This window comes from Tinamus guttatus, unplaced genomic scaffold (genome assembly GCF_059628265.1).
Source record: "Tinamus guttatus ecotype Peru unplaced genomic scaffold, ASM5962826v1 Tinamus_guttatus_pri_ptg000010l, whole genome shotgun sequence".
NCBI classification, from domain to species: domain Eukaryota; kingdom Metazoa; phylum Chordata; class Aves; order Tinamiformes; family Tinamidae; genus Tinamus; species Tinamus guttatus.
Window position 1 is genome coordinate 1,072,613 of NW_028288544.1, and position 13,353 is coordinate 1,085,965.

Sequence of the window (13,353 nt, forward strand, 5' to 3'; positions counted from 1 at the left end):
CATGGTCACCAGTTAAAACAACAATTAATCCTTTTCTATTCTAAAACTGAGTCTTAACTTTGGGAAGAAAACCAAAGCAAAAAAGATTCTGGAAAAAGCAACAAAAAACAAAATAATTTACCTGAAAAACAAGTAATTTCTTCATTTCCTCACAAGTGCTCTGAAAATTTTTGGGAAAAAGGTACACTGACTATAGAGGTACACTGACTGCAAATATGTAAATATTTTGAAATATTTTGGGTAACATTGCTACAACAGGGCATTTCAGATTCTGAAATTCTGATTCATCAATCTACTCCTATCATTTTCATTTTTTGCTTTGCAATGTAATAAATACACATAAAAAGGTCGTTATGTTAATAGATGCTTTCATGAATAAATAGGTATTAGTATTACTTGTTCTTGTCAATGCCAATCAAAAACAGTTCTTTTCCAGATACAAGCACATGGGGCTTAAATATTTTAGGTGGCCAATCTAACACAAGGTATGGGAGTCATGTTATTTTTTGAGGATTAGGCTCTTTAAGGCCCCTCTTATCTGCTGCATTCAGGTTACTATACTATATAGCTATGTGGGCTGTAATAATATGTGGAAGAGCTAATTAATTATCATCTCGGCATGCCTATAACCAGTTTTCAGCAGAAACTATTAACAAGTCTTTCAATCACTAAGCCAGGCCAGTGCTTCATGGAAGCATATGGTTCAAGATTTTCAGATAGATATAGAAATGTGTAGTGCAAAAATCCCTGCAAGATAATTAGTTAACAGTGATGTCAATCAGTTTAACACCTCCAAAACACCCCTAGTCAGTCATGCAGAGACTATGATAAGAAAAATAATTCTGAAATGTTAAACTAAACAAAAATTAATTAAAGTGTAAGGTCAAAGAGAGATCTGCTTAAAAAAATGCAAAACTAAAATGGTTAAAAAAAAAAAAAACAACTTTTATTTCGTAAAGGATTTTTCACAATAATTTCCAAATGACACAAGAATTAGATTCAAACTACTGTGCCAGAAGTATAGAATATGGCAGCTTAAATATACATGATAGTGAATTACAGTAGAATCACAGAATCATTATAGTTGGAAAAGACCTTCAAGATGACTGAATCCAACCATAAACCCTTCAAAACCATGACTACTAAACCATGTCCCTACGTGTCTCATCTCTACATTTCTTGAACACTTATTCTTGAAGCTAATAACAGAAGAAAGCAAGCTACAAGGTACATGCAAAAGCAGATTTTGTATGATTATTTTAAGTGGGAAACAGCAAGGTTGTTTTAGGAAGTAAAAGCCTTAAGAAAGCTGCTCAAAAAACCTATCCTGGGAAAGAACCACCATAGTGGGGACCTTCACTAAATTCAGAAAAACAGTATCTGGAGACTCTTACATTAAAAAAAAAAAAAAAAATCTATAAAAGGTTTTGAAACCAGTATGACAATTTTAAACTAGAACTTAAAAATAAGAAGTGAGTTATTGCACCCAAGCCCTGTGCACTTTTCTCGTGTATTGGTCGACATGAGAAAACAGGAATTCGCGCTGGAACATACACCAAGAGCTCAAAGCTGCGGAGGCCAAAGGGAGGAGCAATAATTAGGGCTGTGAAGATGAAGAACGAGGAGTACTGCAGGAAAGTCAAAGCTGAGTCAAGGTTATATGAGTAATGTTAAAAGAGGTGGCAAGAGGCAGATAAACAGATACAGGAATGTGGGCAGAAGAGCAGGAAGTTGGAAGCAAATGAAAAGATTTGCATCGAGAAAGAAAACAGAAAAACAGAGTTGGGATGAAGGCTCTACTTGCCAAACCCCAAATCTGATGTGGTCCAAAACTAATTATAATATTTTTCCATTCAACAATTATACCATTTTTGAAAATGAAAAACAACTTGCGTAGACCTGCAGTGACTGTGAGATACCACCAATTCCTGAGAAACGTTCTATGACTCATGCCAAAAAGACTACCATGTTCAAGTGTGGCAGGTCAGGCTGTCCTAATTTTCCTTTTTATTGAACAACTCCAAACACATCCTACACTGTCACAGAAAAACACAACTGACCCAGTGGCAGTAAATTTATCCCGATTTGTAAAGGGAAATTTCCTTATGCTTTCAAATGCACAGCTTGCTCATACCTGTGTTGCTACTGCTTCATTTACATGTTATACTTTACCTTGTTGTCGATGCTGCCACTAAGTCTTAGTCTTTAAACATTTTCACAAAGTATCAAATGTTTAAAACGCAAATAAACAACTCGTGGCCTTTTTTTCTAACTGCATAAACAGTCTAGTGGCTTAACTCTCTGTTCCTAAAAGTCAAATTATCACGTTTTAGAAGTTCACTGTGCAACTAAACACCTTTGAAAAAAAAAAAAAAAACAGATTTTAGTACACACCATCAGAGCGCTTCCGTCAAAGGAAATGTAGGTTGGCCCTGTATTTTGCATACGCAGTGCACATCAGGTTAAATTCTTCTCTATAGAAGCAACAACCACGTTGAAAATAGTCAAACTGCAAACTTTGGAAGAGGGTGAAAAGCGTATGGAAGCTCTGCTCTAGAGTCAACAAAAGATTTAATATCCTTTGGCTGTAAAAGTGGTTGTAATGTCCCTATTACTAAAACCTCCCAAAGCACAGGCTGATTTGAAAACCAATATTAATAAGATGAGCTACTGACCTCTATTCCTGAATCATTTTCTTTTGTTTAAGACTTGAGCATTTCTTGTGTATTAAGGAGTAAATGAGACACAAACTGTAGGAGGACTATGCCCTAGGGGCTGAAAAGTTTAACCAGTGTGACATGTGGGTGGCTACTAGTCAGAAAAAAAAGAAATAAAAGAAAAAAAAGAAGAAAAAAGGATGAAGTCATTGATATATTAACATTTTTATGCTAATAAAGAGTTTAACAAAGTAACTCCTAGAAATGCTGCAATATAGGCATTTAGAAATTAGCTTAGTAGCTATCTTTATCCACGATAAAAAAAAAAACTGGTAATTTTATCTTACTCGTTAAGGACTGATAACTGAGGACTGTGCATTTTCTGGGGGATGAAAACACGTGTGTGAGCAGCTCCTGCAGAGCACCCAGAGCACCGTAACCCCACGCCCTACGCTGCCTTGCTCCGACTTGTCCACGTAGCCATACCTTCAATCCTCAGCTCTAGCTTAAGTTTCCCAACTAAATTACAACTATCGAAATGCTGCATTGGGCTTCCAGGCCAAACACACCAAGAAAAATCACCTCAAGGTGATTTTTTGAACTTGATGGAGCAAAATGTCACTTGAAAAGGAGAAGAACTAAAACGCAACTTACTTGATACTCATCAGACTTAACACACTGCTTACATTGCTCACATATTTTTATGTTACATAGAAAGACTAATCTGAGATTCCCTGTCTCCTTGCCATTTGGCTACACAAGAGCGCAATGACAACACCCAGTCGGAGCAAAAAGCCATGCCCTGAGAAACCACCTCCCAGGCGAATCCTCCGACCCGGCAAACAGTGGCCCCCTGCCAACCACAGCACATGCATTCGCCAATGGTAAAATTAGTAAGAAGTTACTGCAAAACGATTACACTACCCAGATGCCCCAAATTTCAGGCACACACACCATCCAAAAGCTACATGACTCTGCTGCTCTCTTGGTTTAAATATCCAGAGTCCGAATTAATAATTACTGGACAAACAATTAGTTTTAGAGCTATCCAAGCCTGGAATGCACATCCTGAATTTAGAGAAGCAAAACCAACTTTCTACCATGCCATTTAAGGGACTTAACTTCAGTTGATCTGGCAAAGCAGCTCAGCACTCTCACATCTCAACAGCTACAAAAACAATTTAGCTTTCATAGCATTACAGCTTGGTACCAGCTCATTAAAATAAAGCTTCACTGGACTTCGTGCTTACTCCAACTTCTGACAATCATCATTCACAAGTGTTACATCAAAAGTAATTACACTAAAGGCAAATCAAAGGGAAAAAAAGTGCAAGCACGTTACGTGGAGAAATAAAAAATTAAAAGAGTAAAAAACCCACACTTTAGCAATTACTACAGCCCAAGACAAAATGGCTTGAGAAGCTGAGAACGGTGAGGGGAATTTCAGGAATGCAAAACATTGTCTACAGACAATTATTTTCATAGATGTAGTCATACTCGAGAAGGCCAGCTATATTATTGTGCTGGGTTTCTGGGTTTCAGCTCAGTATTTAAGCAATCAAAACAAGCAGGTAGAAGCTCTTAACAAGTCACCTATATTTCACTATTGTTACTACTTGTTCTTTTACTTTAAATAAAACTCTTCAATGAAAGGAAAGAGTAATTAAACAGATGTAAACTAACACAAGAGAGGATTCCAAATACAAAGCTTGTTACGCCAGTAGAAATCAAAGCATCACCGAAGGGGATTCACTTGGGCAGGGGACAAGCAAGGGATAAAAAGTTTGTTTGAGAATGTAAAATCATAACCCTGATAAAAAAAGTAATTCTTCAGATACAAACAGCTTTCTGAAATCAGTAACAAAATCTATACTGTTTTCTCCTACTTTACAAAGTAGCACGGAAGGCTACCAATAGGCTAGGTAAGCGTTTCTGCAAGTAGCTAAATGGAAAACAGAAAATAGGGAGTTTGGCTCCAGGATTGAGCCAAGTAGAATGGAAATATGTCCAAAAAAATCGGTCATATTTTCAGATAGCCTTTAACTGGAGGGAGGGAAGAAGGGAGAGGCACGGGATGACACACCACAGAAAAGAAAGTTGTTCTTTTTTTTTATTTATTTCTGTTATTACACAGACATATACAGAGATCTGTACTCGCTCAAGGCTGACTAATACATCTACCACAAGCCCTATTGACTGGAAATCTCTGCTACGTCACAGTTAATAAATGAAAGAATTTTCAGAGTATTTTTAGCAGTGGTCCAGATGTGTTGCAGGTTTGTTCCTGCACTCACTCAAGCAGTTTGAAAATTTAATTCCAAGGCGTCTTTATGTGAAATTCAGAAAGCAAAAATAAGACTACCTATTAACCTTGCTACAGATTAATTTGAAGACTGAATGCCCTGTTTGCAAAGGGACCATTTCCCACTCACAGTTGTGTGCGAGTTGCGGCTCTCTCAAAGGGAGTTGCAGCTCCCTTTGGAGCTAGCACAAAGAATTTCCTTCTATTCCTTTAACTGAGATTATGGGGTATTCTGGTATTACAGCTCCAGCAAGGCCCGTGACTGCCAAGACATTAGCCAGGGAACAGAAAAAGAGGGATACGGAGTGGACAAAGAGGCCCCAAATCCCTCTCCAGTGGAAACACCGGCTGATCAGTCATTTACTGCAGCCCGCTAAGTTTCCCGGACAAAGCTCCGGGTAACTAAACTAAGGAATAAAGGAGGGTCCTTTGTGAGTGCCAGCAGCTTCGTGGCTCAAAGCGGCTTCATTTAAATGCAAGACAATCTGCAGCACCACGACAACGCGTTGGCTGAGCAGGGAGAGCCGCAGCCAGCACCACCGATGAAGAGCAACTAGATGCACAGCATGGCAAGCAACACGAAGAACAAGGACAGCAGCAAACGCGCTGCCTTCCTTCGCTTCCTCACATACTAAACGCTGCTCCATGTATCTTGGTTCTCTTTGCTAATTCTAACACAATTCTTTCAGGTTTCATTACAACCTCTAATTATCAAGATGATTATGTCAATGTGGGGACAACCTTTGAGCCTTGTTCACAGGGAACAATGAGTCTCAACAGGAAGGAGGGGGGGAAAAAAAGACATATATATGTCATATATAACATATACATACGTGAGTGCGCCGATATATATGTATATATGCACACTTACATATATACACACACAGACACTTTCTAGGACACATAGTCCCAGAAAGGCTGTTTTCTCTGAAGAAAAAAAAAATGTGTACATATATACCTTTTATAAAAAGAAAACCCTAAAAAAGCAGCCTCCAGGCTTCGCGTTTTTCATTTAGAAAGCAAAATGCAGCTTGCTCTGCCCAACTGGTCAGCCATGCCAATAAGCTAAAGACATCATGTATTTACTAGAAAGCTTCATAAAGCAGATGGTCTGAGAGGGGTCTATTAGAAATAAAGACATCTTCCATCTGCTTTTTATGTATTAGGAAAATACAAACAAATTCTGGAATTACTTTAATATTTTTGCCTCCTCTCCCCTCTCCCACCTCATGGAAAGAGAAACCGTATGTCAGCTGTTGCCTTTAGCAGCAAAAAGAAGAGTAAATCAGTACCTTTGTTTCTTCTGACTCACTTGAATTTACACCCTGTTAGTGCTTTATGGGCTTATGCTTGCTTCACAACCTGAGGTAAAACGTTTTTCTTTAGCTACACTTATTTTTATCAGCAAAAATTAATCGGCAAATATCATCCCAATACTCTTGCTGCAAAACAAAGGCATGCATTAGCTCTGTAAGATTGTTTCCATGTACTCACCAGATGTGATATCGCATGGGCACCTTAGCAAACTTTTCTAATAACATGAAAAAAAGTTTTTACAACTGACTGACAAAAGTTCTGAATGATAGCGATAAGCAATAAGACATGTTGGAATAGGTGTACCTCAGTAAATGCTTAGCATTTCAAAGAAAGAGAAAAACATATGTTGATAAAACTCAGATTGTTATTGTTAATTTTTCATTATACATCTAGAAGCACACACATGTGTAAACACACTCATATAAGCAAACGAACTGTTGCTCCTCAACAAAAAATAAAGAAGTAGCCTCTCTCCAATCAGATGTAAGAGAAGAAAGCTGAACTACTCTCTCAGCTAACAAACAAATTCAAATCACTACCGAAAGTCGATTTTTCCATATGTATTGGTTTATCTTGTATTCCTATTATTTCGGGAAATCCAAGAGCTGTGTGTATGATAATTAATGAGCCACCCTTCAGCACACAGGGATCAGGAGATGGGATAACAAAGGATTAAAGTGCCTTAACCATTTCCATGGGATGTAACACAGAGACATGGGAAAGCATTAGCCAAGAGCGAGCGAGCACAGGTTCATGCGTCCGTCTCTCAAACACAAGTACACGGTGAGGGAAACGGCGAGGATTACAATCACAAATGGTCTTTTTTTAAAGTTTAAAGGTAGTAGCAGACAGTCTGACTCCTCTTTTATTTATAGGAGGTACGTGTGTGCCCAAACGGGCGAACGGCGCCAGGAACTTTTCAAGCCGGCGCAAAGTCGTTGGCGGCCAGGCAGGACCCGACAGCGCTGCATTCCTGCGCAGCAGCTGCTTGTCAAGAGGCGCGCGCATGAACCTATGTCTAAATTTACTTTTGATATCAGCACATAAACATCCTGTCCCAAAGCCACTGGTGAGAAGAGTTAGCTACCTGGCTCATTTTATATATTATCTTTCGAAACCACTGTTTCCTTGACCAGCAAAATCTAAGTGGTCCATTTAAAACCCATTTCGGGGCTGCAGCATTTTAGGTAACTTCTCTAGTTATTTATTGTCCAACAAAGAGGAGGTCATAGGGAGGAAGAGGACTATGCACTAAGTCTTTTCTCATTGCAAAGGATTTGTCATAGAAACATAAAAGAAGAGATAAAAATGGATAAACTTATTAAAATTTAAAAAGAAAAAAAACACAATTTCTGATATATTCAGATAACAAATTACACAGGGAGTGATGATTTCATTCAAAGATTTTATAACACATAGTAGTAAGCTACAAATCAGATCTATGAAGTAGCTAACAGATTGCAAAACAGAGGCCAGGACAGGTTGAAGGAGTTGCCTAATGCAACAGAAAAGTCCAGTTAGCCCATGGTAAAGAACTTGAAGATTTAACTCAATGGCCAGAGCAGGATCTATATGAGAAAATATAACTAGTTTTAGATGAAAAGCTAATTGTTAATTAAAAAACTAAAAAGTGATGAATTTTTACTGCATTTACTATACTTAAAATACTGAAAAAAAATCAAAAATGTCAATTTTCTATAAATTTCTATTTTTTCTACACATTTTTATTCATTTCCATACAAACGCCCTGAAGCATCATTTAAAATACTCATCCTGAATAGAGCAGTAATATCAGATAAAATGCTGATAGCCACAGAAAGTCATCTTTCTGACCACTCAGCTTGGGACTTCCTTTTTTTTTTTTTTTTTTCCCCTCTCTATATGGCTCCCAGGCAATCCTATGACAGAAAAACTACTATTGCATTTTCCAGGAGCTATGTTTTCACAAGAAGGCAGCAAAGCTGGACTACCTGAGAAGATAACTTGCCCTGGCAGGACTAAAGACCAGCCTGAGCTGGCACCAGTCACCACATGGCCTTCTAGTGCCTCCAATGAAGATTTCCCCTTGTGAAGGTTCTGTGTTTATTATTATAGCAGTAACTGAATATTCCAGGGGGCCTGAATCTGTGAGCTCACATGTCTGAGCATCCTAAAGCTTTTGGACAGCCATTCTCTTTACAAACATACATGCAAGGTCAAAATTATATCAAACCTCAGCTGTCTGCTATGTCCTTGCACCAAAAATTACCAGAGCAGCACTCCATCAATTCCATAAAGCAGTGCAAGAGCCCTCCTAAGCACCCACCAAGGAAGAAACCCAACCTGACTACCTTACACTCCCAAGGAAAACAGCTTGAACTAATGCAGTGGCCTTCTAATGAAGCAAACTACAGAGAGTATACGTAGTCCTCATCTTCGCTTTAAGGTGCAGAGATAGCTATAGAAAATAAACAAATAAAATACATTTTAAAAACTGAAGAAAAATGGATTGTCTTAAATTAAAACTAGTCTCTATGACTTTTGGCTCAAGAGCAGGAGAGGGGTCGTGGAGAATTCCTGGGATGAAGGTGAGGAGGTCGGGTGCAGGTGGCAGCGAGGTCTCCCCAACGGCAGGCCCCTCTCCAGGTCACTCTGCTCACTAGGAAAAGGGTCCAAGGCTCCCAGCCCTTTTCCTTGATAGTGTGAAGCTCAGTTGCTGTCAGGAAGCGGCAGCAATGTGAGGACAATGAGGAACAGTAAGATACACAGAAAACAGCAGAGACTGTTCCTTTCGAGGGATACTGGAGGCAATCTCCGCTATGAACTTACAGAAACAGAGAAATTGTTCTGAAGAGAAAGGTTCACACTGAAAAGTACTTGTGGACACGGAAATATCACCGGTTTAGCCCCACTTGGCAGCTGAAATTGTAAGGAAAGATCATGCCCAAGTCAGATTTGGGCATGACTGGAAGTATGGAGAGAAACGTCACAAACATCGTCAGAAAATCAAGTTTTGTCCACTACTGAGGAAAACGAGGCAGAATTTATAGTTTACAGGGCATATACAGGGAGATTAGGGAAAGAACGAACTGCAGAGAAAGACACTTCTCCAGGATCCTTCCTCCCCTTCCTCCTCTTGCTGTGTCTCTGCAAAAAGTCTTTGGGCCAGGTTCTCACAGAGATTTCCTTGGCCTCCATCTTCCTTGCCCATCCTCTGCTTATGTTCAGCACCTCCAAGTACCACAAGCCATAAACACAAACTCAGCTACTGCCTCCTCTTGGATGATGTGCTTCAAAATCTTCCCTTTCAAGATGACAAAAAAGCAGCCCAAAAGCTTTCAATACAACCATCTTTCCTCACTCATAATATCCCATTGGATCTGTTCTCCATCGAGAAAGGGACAGGCAGACTGTGGATGTGGGATACTTAAGCAGCTGTGATATAGCTGCTCTCTGCCATGGCAGATGTAGAGAAGTTCCCTTTCCTCAGAAAACGCAGTTTATAGGTAGGGTGTTTGCTTTAAACACCAAAGAAGGTGGATTTGTGCTAACAGGGCAGACTATGAACTACGGAGCCTGAGATACATGCGCTCTCTGCTTCCTGCCACTGGCAAAAACTGTATTTTAAACCACTCTCTACTGCATTATACTTCAAACAGCCCAGGGAACCCAGTGTCTAGGATCCATATTTGCTCTTCCACAAGCTTTAGGCACCTTTTTTTTTGTATGTAGAATAATGCAAATTAATACCTAGAGTGAATTAGCAAACAGATTGAAGACTAGACTCTCTTCTAGTTTCTGTACTCATAGTCACCTTCTGTTCTATCACAACAGCTTAATTCTACTTTCTGGATGTAAATTTGTGAGACTTAAGGTTTGTTAAATGGTTACTATTTTAGATCTCTCTTGCTCTCTGTTGTCTCATAAACTTAAAAATTCCAGTATAGATTGTTTTCTAAAACATCACAGAAAGTCGATTTAAATATTATAAGGCAGTAGAGGGGTAGTACAAGAAAAGCTCGTGATTAATTAATCAGTATTTAATATAATAAGAAAAACACTCTGGGTGCTTGGCGACTTTTGTGAAGTCAGTTTATAAGCCTAATGTTTTGAGGCAGTTGACAATATATAGTACAGGATGCTGAGAGTAACCAATTAACACAATCCTAGTGGGGGGGAAAAAAAAAAAACACTAATTCCTCTGGTGAGTTTAATTTTCAAAATCTCTTTTCCAACCAGTGGTTTTAATAACATTAAGCAGAAATCTAGACAAATGCTTAAGGACATCACTGGAATCTTAAATGAACTCCCCAATATGGTTTCTGCGCAGTTAAACCATTTCTGAGACTAGACCCCCTCCAGAAAAATCCATCTTATTACAAATAGAAACCACTTTATCAACCTCTAAAGGAAATGGTTTCCACCTGTTTTTGTCCATAAGCGACTGATATCAACTACAAAAGGGATATTAGCACAAGAAAGAACTGCCAAAATCCTTTTTTTCTGTTAATACAAATGTGCAGTGTGAACAGTGCTGGAAAACCTCCCTTCTGAGAGTATTTTCTGATCTCAAGAAGGTCCCTGCAAGGGAAGGTCATTCTCCAAAACTTCTACTGCATTAACCTCTCTTCATGATGAGGAGCCCTACCAACTAGCAGAGCCAGCAAAGCCTCCCCTGGCTTCTCCTCTTAGATGCCTTTCAGGAGCGCTGACATATTGAGAAGGCAAAATTTTTTTGCCTAACAACACACCGGCCGGTAACAAATTCCCGGTCCAAACGCCTCAATGGATGAGCGAGTGTGTGGATTCTTGGAGATTTGTGCGATCTCCAAGGTGAATGAAATGACCTGATGCCAGTCAAGGAAATCAAAACCCAGCAGTGCTCCCAACCCACATGATGCGCTGCTGTAAATACTGTCCTAACAGTAAAGAAAGATACAGCTAAATATGTACCTGGTCGGGAGAAAAGCGAATATTTGTTTCCCTGTGGGTTTCACCTGCTGAAGGGTGACAAGGACCACCCTGCCAGCTGTATAGAAGGGGTGGTGATCACTGGTGGCACTGAACGGAGTGGAAACTGGCCATCAGTTCAGCCCAAGGTTGCCAGTCCCCAAGATCAGCAGTTTTATTACCCCCTAATGATTTTATTGGCCCCTACTGACCTTGAAAGTAACTTGCATGGACCTATTTCCAGGTATCTAAAAATAACGATCCACCAGGTACCAGAGGTTTGTTTCTGACAAACATGCAGTATTCTCATTTCTTTGAGATTGCTTCATTCAAGACAATAAATACCATACTAACATTTCTCAGATGCTTCAGCAAATAGTACCCAGCAAATACGTATTTTCTCATATTTCTGCATTAATCATTGGCATTTTCAACTCCACAGCTAACTGAGGAAAATTTTACTAATACTGTGGTAAATATTCTTAGAGAACCTATTAAAAAAAAAAACATACACAATGAAATGAACATAACATGACTTTTATGGATGTCATGGTCTTTGGTCAACATCCAAATGTATGCTAAAAATAACAAGAAGAGTTATATTAAACTAGTAGAGTACAAGGTGTCTCCATGCAAAATACTGGTTTGCATGAAACAGAAAAATATTTTTCTACAGAATGTACACTTAACCAACTAAAGAAAAAAAAAACCACCAGACAAAACACGGTATTAATTACAAAGACATTGAAGGGTTAGTATTTATGTATTATGCCAGAAACAGTTTCCAGTGAAATTATGCCCGAGGCCACATTTTTAGAACTAAAAATCACCGATACGAGAATAAGAGCTATACAAACGTTTTGGTCAACTGAAAATCTAAATGAGTTACTATAATATTATACTAACTACTAACTTCAAGAGCAGAGCTGACACATCTAGATAAACATCAGGAACTTCTGTTACTATGCTCAAGATATAAGATACAAAATATTGATTTGAAATACTTGATTTTTTCAGAGATCCAGTGTGATTTTGACAAAAGGCAAGAGGCTCTGAATGTGCCTTTAAATTACCAGCATACATCAATTTTCAAGAGTTTTCATTTCTATCATTGAGGTGTTCAAGAATTCATTAGTTTAAATGTATTCATATAACAAGAACACAATTGGTTTCAAAAATTTCTCTTCTCCCTTTTCAATTGCGGCAAACTCAGTCAAGCATCATCATTCCTGTGATATTAAAATATATATATATATATATATACAGTCTTCCCTTTCATAAAAACAATCATTACTTCTCAAAGCTCCTTTAGGCACCAGCTTTGCTGCAACACATCAACAACAGATAAGGTCTCCTGTAAATTAGCAGCACTGGTCATGCAAAACACCTGGTGTTGCAGACTGAAAATAGCAACACTTGAAAGAAAATTCCCTATGGTATTTGTTATTACTAACCTAGATACCATCTCGTATTTCCTATCAAGGAATCAAATTCATGTGTGTCATTTAAAGGCTATATATTTCATAATTCTAACACATACTCTTCCTTTATGCGTACATGGACTTTTAAGGCGCTCTTTTTTTAAGCCATATCTAACCGCATCTGAACACGTTGCAGACACAACAGTGGTCTCTTTAGGAAAGGGAGATCTGCCACATTAAAAATCAGAGTTGTATTTGCTTTCTGCTTTGTTCATGGAATAGCTATTCTGAAGGCCCCTTCTACTTCCCTGGAAGGAACACCTGGAATTTAACAGTGAAATTAAAAATAAACAAGAAACAAGATAAAAATGATTAATTCCAAAACCTGAACAATACTTATGGCCACTATTATCAGATATTGATAAAGGGAGGAAAAAAAATACCTCCATCTTTTAGGAATACATTTGCTTTATAGCCAAAAATGAATGATTTATGCCTCACTTGCCGAACTCCACCAGTGACTGCAAGCTTCTGGTGATGCATCATTCTTTTGACCTACTAGAGCACCTATGAGAAATATGCAAGTATAAGCGGTGGTTTTATATGCAGATTAGACTACATTTCTTGCATTTCCTACTACTGATGCTTCTCCACCAATGCAGTGTAACAGTGAGAATGAACTATGGCATAAAGCGTTACCATGTTTTCCTCAAGCCAAAAAATCTAG

General features: G+C 38.6%; 1 protein-coding gene across 1 annotated transcript in view; it reads right to left on the bottom strand.

Moving 5' to 3' along the window:
• Positions 1-13,353, bottom strand: part of CDK19 (cyclin dependent kinase 19) — a 112,274-nt gene that overhangs the window by 41,780 nt on the left and 57,141 nt on the right. The gene's annotated exons all lie outside the window — the stretch shown is intronic.